This window comes from Hyaena hyaena, unplaced genomic scaffold, assembly GCF_003009895.1.
Source record: "Hyaena hyaena isolate Hyena2069 unplaced genomic scaffold, ASM300989v1 scaffold_538, whole genome shotgun sequence".
Lineage (NCBI taxonomy): Eukaryota > Metazoa > Chordata > Mammalia > Carnivora > Hyaenidae > Hyaena > Hyaena hyaena.
The window spans coordinates 541,612-557,918 of NW_024081172.1; the positions used below are offsets into that span (position 1 = coordinate 541,612).

General features: G+C 37.0%; 1 protein-coding gene and 1 pseudogene across 1 annotated transcript in view; one reads left to right on the forward strand and one right to left on the reverse strand.

Moving 5' to 3' along the window:
- LIN28B (lin-28 homolog B) overlaps window positions 1–16,307 on the forward strand; it is a 115,252-nt gene that overhangs the window by 23,846 nt on the left and 75,099 nt on the right. The window lies entirely within an intron of this gene.
- On the reverse strand, window positions 12,847–13,383 carry LOC120247670 (annotated as a pseudogene).

A 16,307-nucleotide genomic window follows, 5' to 3' on the forward strand; every position in this document is an offset into this window, starting at 1 on the left:
TAGGTTCAGTGGTGAGATTGATGCTCCAAAACATATTTGGCAAGTAAGTTGTTTGATGGTATATTAGTTAAGTGTTCCTTGAACAGAAAAAAAAAGAGGCCTTCTTCAGTAAGTTTGGAACATTCTTGATTATACAAATATAGCCTGTTTCTTCATTTAAGATATAGTTTTTCAGTGCCTTATTATACAGTAGTGTGCTGTCTGTCTCATGGGACGTTGTTTCATGGGGACAAGCACTGAGAAGCTCTCGGCCGACGGCCAGCAATCTGTGTATTAATCCATATTAACATCTTTACTCTTTAGCTCATAATTTATTATTAGGTTAAAAGAGATTAAAGATCTTTTAAACATCTGCAAAACATTAGTAATATATTTTTATTTTACAAAAGCAAAGACAAATTATATTGAAGATGCCTAGAAAAGCAGGAGGTGAGTAGTGGTTCATCATCATATAAATTACCCCAATTACCCTGCAGGACAGTGTTGAGTGTAATTCTCTGGCAAATGTTGGTGTCCTAGAGTGGTGGTGGTTCCAAGCTTTTTTTTTTTTTTTTTTTTTAATTTTTAAAATTTCGGATCTGCTGTAGATCAGATACATTTGCATAGATATTTTCCTCAGGTTACATACTTGTGGTCCAGTAATGAATAGCTTATGGACAATACTGCTCTTTTGACAACACAAACACTGTTACTAGATTATCACCACTTCTACACTGCTCTTAACTTGAGAATGTGTCACCGCTTACTACTGCCTAAAATTTTTCCTACAAGTAGAGAAAACATTATTTAAAAGTGTAAGTGTTGTTTCTGTATCAGTGATTGTAATTTTAGTAATTTGTGGACCAGCAAGCATTTCAAAAAATGTGGATGATTTGGTAAATGTTTAGTGATTAGCTTTCCAAAAAATGATCTTGTGTGTGTTATGCATTTTACTGACATAAAGGATTTAGAAAACAATTTACAAATGATAATACATACACAATATTCTTTATTATAAATTCCATGCAGTCACTTGTGTCTCACAGAATGCTTTTATTGATTATTTTTAGGTCTCTTATGTCTGTAGCCAAAGTCTCATCGCAATTGATGAACAAGTGTAAGTTTTATGTAAATGTTCAATGAATAACAACACAGAAGTTAAACGACAAAGGCAAAGGTGTATGTCAAAACTATTATAAATGACTTCCTTGCTGAGTTGTAGTAGTTTTTGAACACTGTAAGAGAGCTCCTCAATTTTTATGATATTTACAATGAAAGAGCTATAGACCTGATACAGTTATATTTCATATGCATTTATTAACAGCTTCTTCATCAATTTCTTAAGGATCTAGACAGTCAACAAAATAAAAAATAAAGCCGTGGTTTGTAGCATTTGCCAATTTCCATGGTGTAATTACTTATGCCATGACTAGTTTCAAGCTATCAGTGTGATGTGAGTGAGTGTGAAGCTGGGAAGAAGTGCATAGTGACACACCGTTACACAGCAACGTAGCAATTCCACTGTACAGATTAAATAAATGTAAATAACCTCAGGGTAATATAAAATGTAGCAAAATATTTAGGAAGTAATGAGTTTTAAGTTTTTTATTATTTTCATATTATTGTATATTTTTATAATTTAATTTTTTTTAATGTTTATGTTTGAGACAGTGCAAGTAGGGAGGGGCAGATGTGGTGGGGGAGAGGATCTCAAGTGGGCTCCATGCTGGCAGCAGCCAGCCTGACACAGGGCTTGAACTCACAGTACGATCACAACCCGAGCAGAAGTCAGATGCTCAACCAACCGATCCACCCAGGTGCCCCTACAATGTATATTTTAATATTGGCTGTTTTTTTAACAGCTATCTCTTGGAATTCTTAAAAATTTAACAATCTGTTCTCTTGAGCTGGTATAATCCAGCCTCAGCACACTGCTGCATTGTCTGTTTTGCCATGGAAGGATATTTATTTGTAGTTACTAATCATCTATGTTATCTACCTGTCTGTTTAAAGAACAAACTTTTTTTTTTTTTTTTTTTTTGAGAGAGAAAGGAGAAAGAGGGGTAGAGGGAGGAGCAGAGGGACAGAGAGAGAGAATCCCAATAGGCTTGTGCTGTCAGTGCAGAACCCGACATAGAGCTCCATTTCTTGAACCATGAGATCATGACCTGAGCTGAAATCAAGAGTCAGATGCTTAACCGACTGAGCCATGCAGGTGCCCCAATGGGATGTCATCTCTGAATAAAAGAAAACCCCTAAGGAAGACAACTTACAAGCATAACCATTGTTCTTATTTTTTGCATTTCTGTAGTATAGTGTTTTTATAAAATGCCATTTGAGTTCCTACACATCTGTTTGGACACCACTGTCCTCTGAGTAGTATAGTAATATGCAGATAAAGCTAATTTTCATTTAGTGAATAAATACCAGTGATCACTCAGATACTTTTCTGTTTTGTGGAGATCGTAGGTTACTGTTAGTCTTGAGGACTTTATAATCTGAAGGGGTGTAGAATGGCACTCATGGATAAGAAAGACTTAACATTTTGTATAGGCCTTTTAAGTCTTCTACACTGCACTGGATGCTATATAAGAGATACTACTACCCTAGAACCATTATCTTTCCGTTGTTGAATAGGCTTGAGCTCTCCTTTGTGCACTACCACCTGCAATTTATGATGTGTTTACGTTTTTTTAAACACTCCTCTTCCCTCTCTTTTCCTTCCTCCCACTTTGATACAGAATCATGTTTCCTATTACCACAAACTTAGTGGCTTAAAACAACACATATTTATTAGCTCAGAGTCCACAGATCAGTAGTCCAGCACAGTGCAGATTAGATCTCTGCTCCGAATATCACAAGGCTGAAATCCAGGTGTCGGCCAGCTGTGTTCTCATCTCTCTTTCAGGACTCTAACTCATTCCCGGTGTTGGTACCAATCAGTTCCTTGTGGTTATAGGACTGATCTTCCATGTTTTTGTCAGATATCAGCCAGGTACAACTCCCAGCTCCCAGAGGTCGCATCCTTGCCTCCCATCTGTCTTCTAGTCAGCTGCGGTGGGTGAAATCTTTCTCCTGCTTTCAAATCCCTCTGACTTTCCCTTTTTTCACCACCTAGAGAAAAATGTCTTTTTTTTTAAATGTTTTATTTATTTCCGAGAGAGAGAGACAGACAGCATGAACAGGGGAGGGTTAGAGAGAGAGGGAGATACAGAATCTGAAAGAGGCTCCAGGCTCTGAGCTAGCTGTCATCACAGAGCCAGACGTGGACTCGAACCCACAAACCGTGAGATCATGACCTGAGCTGAAGTCAGACGCTTAACCACCTGAATTGCTGGACTCCTGATCTGTGGACTCTGAGCTAATAAATGTGTGTTGTTTTAAACCACTAAGTTTGTGTCCCCAGTATTCTCATTTTAAAATAAGTCCAAGTTGTAATTAGTAAAATAAAGAGACTGAACATTACCTAAATGTTGGCTAAGAAAATAAGTGTAAAGATATATAAACATTACCTAAAAATGAAATACCTAGTACAAATGTATAAAATATAAAGCCTTGTGCCAGAACAGTCTAATGTTTACTCAAGAAGAGGAAGTTTAATAAAGGTAGAGGGAAAAGCTTGAAACTCATTGTAAATAAAAAGTCTTTATTGAAAAACCTGGTTTATTAAAGAAATAGGCAAAACTTTATTGCATTCTTGATAATGCAAATATTGACATGAACAAAAATGTATGAAAATTGACCTCTGGTTGAATTATGGTATGGCCATACAATGGAACCATTCATCTAATACTTATTGAACATCTACTGTGTACCAGACATTTTGCTTAGCTCTAAATAGAATAATAACCATCAAATACTCACTTGAAGCGTAACTAATGACTTCATTATGGGAATAATAAGTGCTATAAAATTTAATATATTAAACTTGATACTAGTTTTGTTACTGATATGGATAGGAAAAATTGAAGAAACGAAAAGCATTTAAAGAAAATAAGTTTTGATTTGTTGTTTTTTTCTTAATCATGAGTATAAAGAGGTTGAACACCTTCCTTTCTTAGTTAATGCCCAGTATTTACCCTATAGTGATCTATAAAACATTGCTGAGTTAATATCACAGGGTGTTATATTTCTGTTAAGACTTTTTACATGTATTTACAAATTGTATTGATAAAATATTTATTTTTATTTTTTTACAAATAGTTTATTGTCAAATTGGTTTCCACATAACACCCAGTGTTCATCCCCACAAGTGCCCTCCTCCATGCCCACCCCCCCAATCCATCAGTCCTCAGTTTTTGTCAGCATTCAAGAGTCTCTCATGGTTTGCCTCTCTCCCTTTCCCCCACCATTTCCGCCCTTCTTCTCCCCCTTGTTCCTCCGTCAGGTTCCTCCTAATCCTCCTATACGTGCAAACATATGATATTTGTCCTTCTCTGCCTGACTTATTTCGCTCAGCATAACACCCTCAAGGTCCATCCATGTTGCTACACATGGCCAGATTTCATTGTTTCTCATTGCCATGTAGTATTCCATGGTATAGATAAACCACATCTTCTTGATCCATTCGTCCGTTGATGGACACTTAGGCTCTTTCCATGTTTTGGCTGTTGTGGAGAGTGCTGCTATGAACATTGGGGTACATGTGCTCCTATGCATCAGCACAAAATATTTTTAAATATGTTAAACTGCTATAGTTTATAATGGTGTAATGTGTAGCATGGAATATTTTTCTGATATTCAGGTTACATAATATGTTTTTTCTAAGTTATTCAGAGAACAACTCTTTGAATTAAAAAAATGAAGAAAAGAGGAAAATATCCTTTTACTCAGAAGTAAGAGCAAAATTACACAGTGTGGTTATTTTGGAGAGAGCAAAGTCCTGTTACTTAGGTCGAAGAAGGGGAGGGAGTAGGAAAGGCATATCACATTTAGCAAGTGTCTAATAAAGATCAGATACTGTATAGTGCAACTTTGTTATTCTATTTCAGTTAATATTTGTATTCATCTGAGTTAGATATTATTTTAAAATGAGAACATTGGGGAAACCTGGGTGGCTCAGTCATTGGATGTCCGACTTCAGCTCAGGTGATAATCGCACTGTTCATGAGTTCGAGCCCCACTTTGGGCTCTGTGCTGACAGCTCAGAGCCTGGAGCCTGCTTTGGATTCTGTGTCTCCCTCTCTCTCTGCTTCTCCCCTGCACTTGCTTTCTCTCTCTCTCTCTCTCTCTCTCTCACTCTCTCTCACCCACCCTCTTCCTCACCCGTTTTATTTTTAAAGCTTTAAAATATTCTCTTCCAGTTTAAATCCCTGATTTTATGTGTTTACTTAGCATTATGAAGACTACTTTTACTGTTGAGTAAGTAGCCATTGTTTAATTTGTTTATATCAGGATTTAAAAGGTAGGATATTAAATCTTATTTCTTGTGAGCATTAGCATAAGTAGCAATTCTGAAAGCAATAAACTGATCATTTTGTAAAGTGACTCTTTCTTGTAGGATTTTACAAAGAAGCTTTTGTCATTAAAAACTACACCAATGCTTGGGGCGCCTGGGTGGCTTAGTCGGTTAAGCGTCCGACTTTCGCTTAGGTCATGATCTCGCGGTTCGTGGGTTCGGGCCCCGCGTCAGGCTCTGTGCTGACTGCCAGCTCAGAGCCTGGAGCCTGTTTCAGTCTGTGACTCCCTCTCTCTCTGACCCTCCCCTGCTCACGCTGTCTCTCTCTCTCCTAGAAATAAATAAAACATTAAAAAAAAAAAATTAAAAAAAAAAAAACCTACACCAATGCTTAATAGAGCATTCTTTGTTTTTAATCTTATTCTTAGGTGAAGATTCATGACAAAATGTTTTTTTTTTTAATTTTTTTGGCTGTGAATTAACAAATCAGTTACTTAACTTGTTTGCTTAGTTCTGTTTTGTGCCAGGCATAGTATTAGTTACTTTGGATACAAAGTCATATTAAGTAATGGGCTCTGTCTTCAAGGACTTTGCAGTTCAGGATAGGAGAAAAAAATTAAATACAGAAGTATATCAAAGTGAGGTAGATGCTGTCAGGAAAGCTTGCACATTGGAATCAGAAAGGAGAATATGCTTGACTTGTCAAAGTGTTGAAAATATTTTATAGGAGGTGAGTATTAGCTGAGCCTAATGAGAGAAGAATATTTTGTCAGACACCTAGAGGAAGTGAATCTCAACAGAGGGAGCATTATACCCAAAGCCTGGCCTTTTTTAGGACACTTCAAATCATAGAGTATGACTGAAGAGGGGGAAAGGTGGAAGGTTTGGCCTTGAATTTGTTGATGCTGGGGAGCCATTGAAGGATTTTAATGGATTATAAGTCATTGAAGAATTTAAAGCAGGGAAATAACTTGAGCAGATTTTTACTCTAAATGGTTCCTACTGCAGTGTTATATTGAGGATAGATTTGAGAGAGGTAAGACAACAGCAGTTCTGGAGAGGTGAGGAGAGTCTTCACTAAGGTAATGATATTAGATATAAACTGGTAGATGAGAGATGTTAAGAAAAACATCAAAAATATTCAAAATTTGGTAAACTGTTAGTTGTGGAAGGTGAGAGGGGGGAAAGTATGTGAATTACTACTAGATTTCTGATGTGGGTGCTTGAGTGGTTTGGATAGAAACAAGGATGGAAGCTATAGTAGGAGAAAGACTGTTGAGTTTTGTTTTATGAGGGGGGAGCGTGAGGGCCCTGTGACCATCCAGTAGGGTGGATGTGAGTTTTAGAAGTCTGGATTATAGTTATAGATTTAGATACAAGTCATCAGATGTACATGGTTGTGAAAGAAAAGTTGGAGAGCATCATAAAGAAGGAAATAACGGAATGCCTGGGTGGCTCAGTGGGTTAAGCGTCCTACTTCAGCTTAGGTCATGATTTCACAGATCTCATCTCACGGTTCCTGGGTTCAAGCCCCACGTTGGGCTCTGTGCTGACAACTCAGAGCCTAGAGCCTGCTTTGGATTCTGTCTCTCCCTCTCTGTCTGCCCCACCCTTGCTTATGCTTTCACTCTCTCTGTCTTTCAAAAATGAATAAATGTTTAAATTTTTTTTAATTAAATTAAAAAAGAAATAAGGGGGTGCCTGGATGACTCAGTCGGTTAAGTGTCCAACTTCAGCTCAGGTCATGATCTCATGGTTTGTGGCTTCAAGTCCTGTGTTGGGCTCTGTGCTGACAGCTCAGAGCCTGGAACCTGCTTCAGATTCTGTGTCTCCTTTCTCTGCCCTTCCCCTGCTCACAGTCTGTCTCTGTCTCTCTTTCAAAAATAAATAAACATTAAAAAATATTTTAGAAAAAGGACGGAAATAAGAGTTGAAGAAAAAGATCCAGGAACAGAATTTGGGAAGTACTAGTAAATAAAAGGAATTAATAACAGTCTGCAGCCTTCTTTGTAGTGATAAAAAGATATAAATATTTGGATCCATGAAGAGCTCATCATTTTTTTATTATTGAGGTAGATTTAACAAACAATGTTATATTTCAGTTGTACAATTAAGTGATTTCAACAATTTTATACATTATTCAGTGCTCATCACAATGACTGTACTCTTAAGGAACTTATCTTTTTATGAAATTAAGGAGCAAATGTATATGTGCTTATGATAGAAAAATTACTTAACATGCAAGTGAAATGCATGAAACATAATATGAACTGTAAAAGTATATACTGAAACTAAAAACAGCTTGGAGTTAGATCATAAAAGAGTCTTTTTAGGTTTTGTTTTGCAGGACACTTGGGTGGCTCAGTCGGTTAAGCATCCAACTCTTGATCTCATTTCAGGTCATGATCTTGCTGTTTGTTGGTTTGAGACCTGTGTTGGGTTCTGGACTGGTAGCACCAAGCCTGCTTGAGATCCTGTCTCTCCCTTTCTCTGCCCCTCCCTCTCTCTCATTCTTTCTCAAAATAAATAAACCTTAAAAGAAGATATATGTTTTGAATAAGGTTAAAGTAAAAATGAAACCATTATAAGAACTAATAGTATTGTTAATAATAAACATGTAAAAAATGGCATCAGGAACACACCTGCATCAAACAAAATTGGATTTATTAACTTTTGGCACTGAGGGACATGGAACATGTGGAACCTTTAAGCATCTCAGGGAGAAGGCGTTAGAAAGGACTTACAGGATTTGGGTTTATGTTAAGTGATTTGGGGGAGGTCAAGAAAGTAGGGGTCTGTGCCGTCGAAAAGCAAGACTAATTCTGTGATTCAGTATCTTAATAATTCTTATCTAGGAGGCAGGAAGAACATGGTGGGGCTAAAACTGGAATTGGTAAGGAAGCAGATATATTAGCCAGAGAAAGGGAGTGTCTGACCATTTCTTGGTTTCGGCAGTGCTGTTTTTGTCTCTGTTCAGATAAAGTCAGAGTGGCCTTGTCTGATGTTAGGTGTTATCTGAAATTGTTTATCTTTCAAATAAAAGTTATGTTACAAGCATACTGATATAGCTCTGAGTGCCAAGTCAACTCCCAGCAACACAAGACCTGACTGATAGTGACAAACCAGCCCCTGGCTGTCAGGAGCTACTTTTGTCTTTCTTAGACTCCAGCAGCAGGGAGAGAATGCAGCAAAGGCTTCTTGGCAGAGAGAAATGTTGGCTGTTGTTAGGTAGTGATCTAGTAAGTTTGTAGTTGGGATAGAGTAAGGAAGGAATTAAGGGAGCTTTGGAAGGGCAGAAAGGTAAGGAGGGACAAACTGGAGAATGGTTTCTAAGTGATCAACTTTGCGTATAGTTTAGGGTAGATTCCTGACCCATATTATGGTATGATTAAATTAATGTTTGTGGACAATACAGTTGCCTTTTAAAATTATTAAGTATCTAAAAATGATTTTTTTAACTCTTATTTTTTTTAAATTGTAATTAGGCTCAGTGCCCAACATGGGGCTCAAACTCCTGAACATAAGATTAAAATTCATTTGTTTACCACCTGAGCCAGCCAACCACCTTTCTAAAATAATGCTTTTATTGTATTTTATTTTTAATGACTATTTATTTTGAGAGAGAGAAAGAGCTCACGCAGGGGAGGGGTAAAGGGAGAGGGAGAAAGAGAATCCCAAGTAGGCTCTTCACTGTCAGCATGGAGCCCAATGAGGGGCTCAAACCCATGAACCATAAGATCATGACCTGAGCTGAAACCACAGTCACATGTTTAACCGACTGAACTACTCAGGCACCCTGAAAAATGATTTTAATGAACATTTTAACTGACTGATAACTCAGAATAACTATTTTCCTTAAAAATATTTGTCCATATACTTTTTTTTTTACATTGTCACAATTACTTTTCTTTATATTCTGAACTTAAAAAATAATATTTTCTTAATATACCATCATACACTTTAGTCTGTGTTTTTACCTTGTTTGAAGAGGATCATTTCAATAGTTGTCTGTGAGGTTATCCATTTTCTCAGAAAGGGAAAAGCAGTAATATAAAGCAAATAACAGAATTTGGGCGGAAAAATTAACAAGCATCTATCACTGATGAAATGGAATAAAGGAAGAGAAGAATAAAAAATTTTGAATTCCTGAAACTGACAAATTTAAATTATATCTATATGCATAGTTTCTCAATTGGATCATGTATTATAATAAAATAACAAAAGTTGGTAACACTCACCAAAACTATTTCTACAAGATATCCTGAAGGTTGTAAAATATATCTGATTTTTTTGTTAGGTTGAAAGTTTTGACATTTGTTGACAGTGGTAGAAAATGATGAGGGGTGCCTGGCTGGCTCAGTCAGTAGAGCATGCAGCTCTTGGTCTTGATGGTGTAAGTTTGAGCCCCATGTTGAGTGTAGAGATTACTTAAAAAGAAAATCTTAAAAGAATTAAAAAATAAAGAAAATAATGAGGGTAGAATTTGCTAGTGGTAAGATGTTCATGTTCATATTGAAATCAGAATTTATAATCTGCATGTGGCTGGGCTCACATCCTATAAAAATTAGTCTGAATTAGAGAAGGCTGATACTTCTGGGTTTAAGATGCCTGGCATCCCCATTAGTGTTGGCCACTAGCCTTTCATCCTTAGTTTATTCTCTTGTGCCTATTTGATAAGGTTGTCTTCTTAAATGCTTTTGAAAAGTCTTATTTCTACACCATAATAAACTAAGAAGAGAAAGGCTCTATCATTGGAGAAGACTGATTGTTGAAAGAATTTTTTAAACCTTTTATACTATAAAATTTAAGTACTTTTATTATCCACTGAATTTGTTTTGACCATATACAGAATAATTTTAGGTATAATTTATAACATAAGTCAAATCATACTGTAGCAAAATATTAAAATTAATATATCTAATTCATAGCCTATAATTTTAAGAAGTGTTTCACGTTATAAAACTCCATAAGAAAAAACATTTAGAAATGCTTGAAGTTCATTGCAGTGACTTTAAACTAGCATATAATTGAAATCCCGAGAATATGTTTCATTCTTAAAGCATAAAGTACAGCTAAAACAGAGATGTAAAATTCATTTACATTTTATCATTTTATTTAGATTTTTCAATGTTAAATTTTAACAGAGAACATAATTAACAATGAACATAGACCCAAATAATTTAGATTTAGATGCTTTACTTTATCCATATTATTTGAGCATAATGGCTTAATAAACTATTAAAATACAGATAATAGTAAAGTTATTAATTTGATCTAAAATTTTTTTGACCCTCACCATTTATATTTAACTGCTTTTTTCTTCCAGACTTACCAGCTGTGTCATGTTACAACTGAATGTATAAAAAATTAATTTGTTCTTGCTTGTTCATTTCCTCTTAGAATCTAATGTCATTAATCATTACTGATGTTGACACTTAAAGTCAATTTTATATATAGATTACCTATTATTTATAAAAGTAATGATGGCTATTTATTTAATGAGTGAAATCTTTTATTCCAAATATATTTTAATTTTATGAAGTACAGTTTATTTATTACATATCAGAGTTTCAGACATTTAAGTAAAGTGAGTACATTATGTATAAATTAAATATGTATAGATCTTTTCATATTAACTATTTATATCATTAATCAGACTTAAATCACTTGTAGAAACGTGTTAGGAAATTTGAAGGCATAGTGCAAAGTAAGAAAATTATTTAAAATGCATAGACAAAAGGTTAATGTCCTTCCAGTATAAAGAAGTCTTGTGAAGTAGTAAGAAAAACAAGCATCTTTGTTGAACATGGGCAAAGGACAGGAACATAGAAATTCACAAAAGTATAAATATAGAAATTAAAGAAAAAGAAGTTTAAAGCAGTTTAAAGCAAATTGATATTAATACTATTTTAATGATAATACTTGATGTTGTGGAAGTTGCAGAGAAATAGTCTCATCTATCTCTGGCAGAAATATATACTGACACAAGTTTCTATAATATAATTTGGAAATACACGTCAAAACCTTGTAAATAGAGATGAATATACACAAAGATTTTTATCATAGCACTTTTTGTAAAAACAAAGAATTGGAAACAACTAAATGTTTATCATTAGGTATAAGTTAAATTATAAACATCCAGGGCGCCTGGGTGGCTCAGTTGGTTGAGCGTCCGACTTGGGCTCAGGTCATGATCTCACGGTTTGTGGGTTTGAGCCCCGCGTCGTCCTCTGTGCAACAGCTAGCTCAGAGTGGAGCCTGCTTAGGATTCTTTGTCTCCCTTTCTCTCTGACCCTCCCCTGCTCATGCTGTGTATGTGTGTCTCTTTCTCTCAGAAATAAATAAAACATTAAAAATTTTTTGAAACATAAATTATAAACATCCATGTCATGTAGCCAATTTCTTTAAAATGATGTTTTTAAACTTAGATTGTTAAACTGTATTCAGAAGTATCCTTGATTTCCTCAGAGATATTTTGAAGAACCCTGGGAGAGGCGGAGGCTGAGCACAACTCCATTCTGCTCAACCAGAGCAGCTTTGTATCTGCTTTTTAATACAAAAGTTTCAAATAAGAGTTTGCCTGGAGGAAAGGGTAGGAGGGGGATACATTTGGCTGCTAAAAACTTAGCCTTAAAGTGTTCAGTACAATGGCAAACAGTGCAACAGCAGTTATCTTAACAAATGAAAAATAGTAGAGTATAAAATAATGGGTATAGTTGGGTCTCAGTGTCTAAGAAAAATTGTATCTCTGTCATCTGTGCATATGAGAAAATGGAAGTTTATGATAATAATTGCAACAAAATTTTAAAAAAAAGCAAGTGATAGTTTTCAGGTGATTTTTACCCTTTGTTTTAACTTTATTTGAGAGAGAGAGTGTGCATGAGGAGCGGGGGAGAGGGGCAGAAGGAGAGAGAGAGAGAGAGAGAGAGAGAATCCTAAGCAGGTACTCCTCCTAAGTAGCCCTGCCCCCCCGCCCCCCAGCACTTAAGGCAGAGATGGACTCGGGGCTCTATCTCACGACCCTGGGATCTTGACCTGAGCCAAAATCAAGAGTCGACCATGCAAGGATTGAGCCATCCAGGTATCCCCCCGCCTTTTTTGACTTCCTGTATGTCTTTTTTTAATGTTTGTTTATTTTGAGAAAAAGAGTGTGAGCAAGGGAGAGGCAGAGAGAGAGGTAGGAAGAATCCCAAACAGGGTCTGCACTCTCAGCATAGAGCCTGACGTAAGGGCTCTATCCTACAAACCATGAAATCATAACCTGAGTGAAACCAAGAGCCAGACACTTAACCAGCTGAACCACCCCAGCGCCCCTTGCTTTCTTTTAAAACATATTTCCAACAAGTAGTTATTATTAGAAGTTAAGTTGTGATTCAGGATCCCAGGGTGGGGATTACCATGTACCCTGGGCCACCTTTACAACTCGGGGAGAAGAATGGAGGACAGAGGAGACGTGGGGTAGAGGCAGTTCACGTCTTCCTAGGAAATGTGCCTTCTGCTCAGAGGTCATCCTAGGCTGACAACCTAGGATATGGGGCAGAGGGACTTGTATATGCGCCGGTACCATTCACACGTGGACATCCCCCCCTTTAGCAATCATTGTCTTCTCACAGTGGTGGAATTCCAGATAGTTCTGCCAGCAGTCCCTGGTCTGGTTCTGGTTGGGGAAGTACCTGTCTATAAGGGGCAATCCAGGGGCACCTGAGTGACTCAGTCAGTTAAGCGTCCGACTTCAGCTCAGGTCATGATCTCATGGTTAGTGGGTTCCAGCCCCGCATCGGGCTCTGTGCTGACTGCCAGCTCAGAGCCTGGAGCCTGTTTCAGACTCTGTATCTCCCTCTCTCTCTGACCCTCCCTTGCTCACGCTGTCACTCTCTCTCAGAAATACATTTTAAAAAATTTAAGAAAATTAAAAAATAAATAAAAGGGGCAGTCCAGTACTTCTTGATTTTGGTCTTGATGTCTTCTGCCACGGTGCTGACTCCTGAAGACACCACTGAAACAGCTCACAGCTCAGTGTCTACCCTCTGTTTTGTTTATCTATATTTTATAAAATGGACAGGTGCTGTGTGTGATGAGGTAGGAAAAAAGCAATAGCCACTAATAAATATTTTTTTTAAGTTTATTTATTTAAAGAGAGAGAAAAAGTACAAGTGGGGAAGGAGCAGAGCGAAAGGGAGAAAGAGAATCCCAAACAGGATCCACACTGTCAGTGCAGACGCCAATGTGGGGCTTAATCTCACCAACCATGAGGTCATGACTTGAAGTCAGACACTTAACCAACTGACCCACCCAGGTGCCCCCATAAATACTTTTAAAATGCTATCACCTTTACATGCAAAGTCCCCTTTTAATGTTGGTGTGATCTAAGTATAAGATTTACTACATGCCAACTGCTGTTCTCAGCAGTTGACATACATGAGCTCATCTGAGTATTATAACAGCCCTACTTAGGTATTATAAGAGACCTTAAATAATGTGACCAAAGTCATGCTGCTGATTCACTCTACCTTGATGTATCACCTCTTGTTTTCAAAGAATTCCATCTTACTAAACTCCAGCTTGTATTACTAATTCCTTTTTAAAAATTTTTTTAACGTTTATTCATTTTTGAGAGACAGAGAGTGAATGGGGGAGGGGCAGAGAAGGAGGGAGACACAGAATCCGAAGCAGGCTCCAGGCTCTGAGCTGTCAACACAGAGCCCAATGCGGGGCTTGAACTCACGGGCTGCGAGATTATGAACTGAGCTGAACTCGGACACTCAACCGACTCAGCCACCCAGGCGCCGTCGTATTACTAATTCCTGTAAATTTCAGAAATAGTGTATAAGTGAGATGTAACAACACACATAGGTATATTGACATGTTTATATGTATTTTGCATTTTGTTGGTATTTTCAGTTTTTATTTTTTATCTCATCCTGTAAGTAGCCTTTGACTTATTGTTACTTCACTCATTGCCACCATCATATGCAGACAGGAAACAAGAGGATCTTCTAAGTCGATCAGATGCTCATCCTTACTAAAACACTTTAGAAACCTGTCTGTGGTAGCCCTGGTCCTGAGTTACTGTGTTTGTTTTTAAGCAAACTGAGCAACATACACATATGAATATGTATAGTGTCTACGTGCTGTGCTTCTGGAACACATACAAATCATTGCCCTTGAAACATAACACAAATTACAGGTTTTTATACCTGAAGATGTTATTTCTTTTGGTATTATTTCCTGGTCCAGACTTCCCGCTGTCAGCAAGATTTATGCTTGACTTATTTATGGTAGTAACTGATGTGTTGAGCCATCCACATGTTCTCTTATCTGTGACCCTGTGGGCCTTCACAGAGGTAGGTGGAAAAGCTAGGAGGAAACTGGGTGCATTTAGAGACCAATAATCCCTATATATGTGCTTTTTTCCAACAGCAGATTGTTCATTTACAAAAAATACTGGTTAGGTTTGATCAGTGTCAGAAAAGAAATTGTCAGGATTCTAAGGGAAAAGGGACATGTGAAAGAGAAAGGAAGAATTATTAGCAAGGGCAGTGAAATATGCTGAACAAATGGATGGAGAATACAGAAGAAAAGTATAGGGAAGTATGCTAATGCAAATACAGAAATTAAAACCCCATTACTGAAAGATGATGGTCTAATGACTTAACTAGGGAAATACTATTTTGATAGCCCTATGAATAAAATTAGTCCCTTTCCACATTTTTCTGGATATTAAAATAATCCAAATCCTTAGCCGGAAGACGATTTTCTTAGACAAGTTTTTAAATATTACAAAATCTATATGAAGCACATAAATCCATATGTAGTCATATATTAATGAAGCTTTTTCCTAAAACTACATGTGTTTCTTTTCTCTTTCGTTATTTTGTACAATTTGTAGTAATGTAAAAATTATTATTTGGTGTAGGTGGGACTTTGCCTTACATGTATCTAGTGATTTACCCAGTGAAAGAATTAGAGCTGAGTTGTAGAACTTGTTTCCTGCCTTGAAAGATCCCCTGGGGCTTTGTGACCCTTCTGTGATCATTGGAGCAGGCTGGGCACTTGAAGAGACTCTGATATTTTTTAGAGAAGGATTTGTTCATTCTTTGTCCAACCTTGCAATAGCCGTTAAGGTTTTCTCCCATGGCATATGATATCCTGCTCTCTGATACATAGATTGGAGGATGAAGGTGGCCATGGAGTTAATAAACATTTCAAAATAATGTGATATCTCATAGTCATTACTCTGTGCTAATGATTTTACATTAATATGACTGAACGGTATAGAGATGTAATCTATTTCCACACTTTCTTTGAAAAGTAACTCTCAGGGGCGCCTGGGTGGCTCAGTCGATTGAGCATCTGACTTCGGCTCAGGTCATGGGTTCATGGTCATCTTGGGGTTCATGGGTTCAAGCCCCACGTCGGGCTCCGTGCTGACAGGTCAGAGCCTGGAGCCTGCTTCAGCTTCTGTCTCCCTCTTTCTGTGCTTCTCCCCTGCTCACACCCTGTCTCTCTCTCAGGAATAAATAAAGATTTAAAAAATTAAACAAAAAGATAAGTACCTCTCAGTACCTCTCAGATCTTTATGATGTAACTCTAAGACTGTGTATCCAAAATGGTACTCACTAGCCTATATGGCTATTGAAATTTAAATTAATAAAAATTAAATAAAATATTTGGTTCTTCAGTTGCACTGGCAGTAATTTAAGTGCTCATTAGTTACATGTGGCTACTTAGTAGACACCATCGTAGATAATGCAAATGTAGAAAATTTCTGTTGGGCATAAAATTCAATTGATCTTCCTTCCCCTAGAGGAGATATGTATGTCTTTTGAGGAGGTCATTGATGTTGTTTCATCCCTGTCTTTTAAAATGTAAGTGTATTGAAGAGAAATAACTGTTTTTTTCAAGCTGGTCAGAAGTTCTTATAACTTTG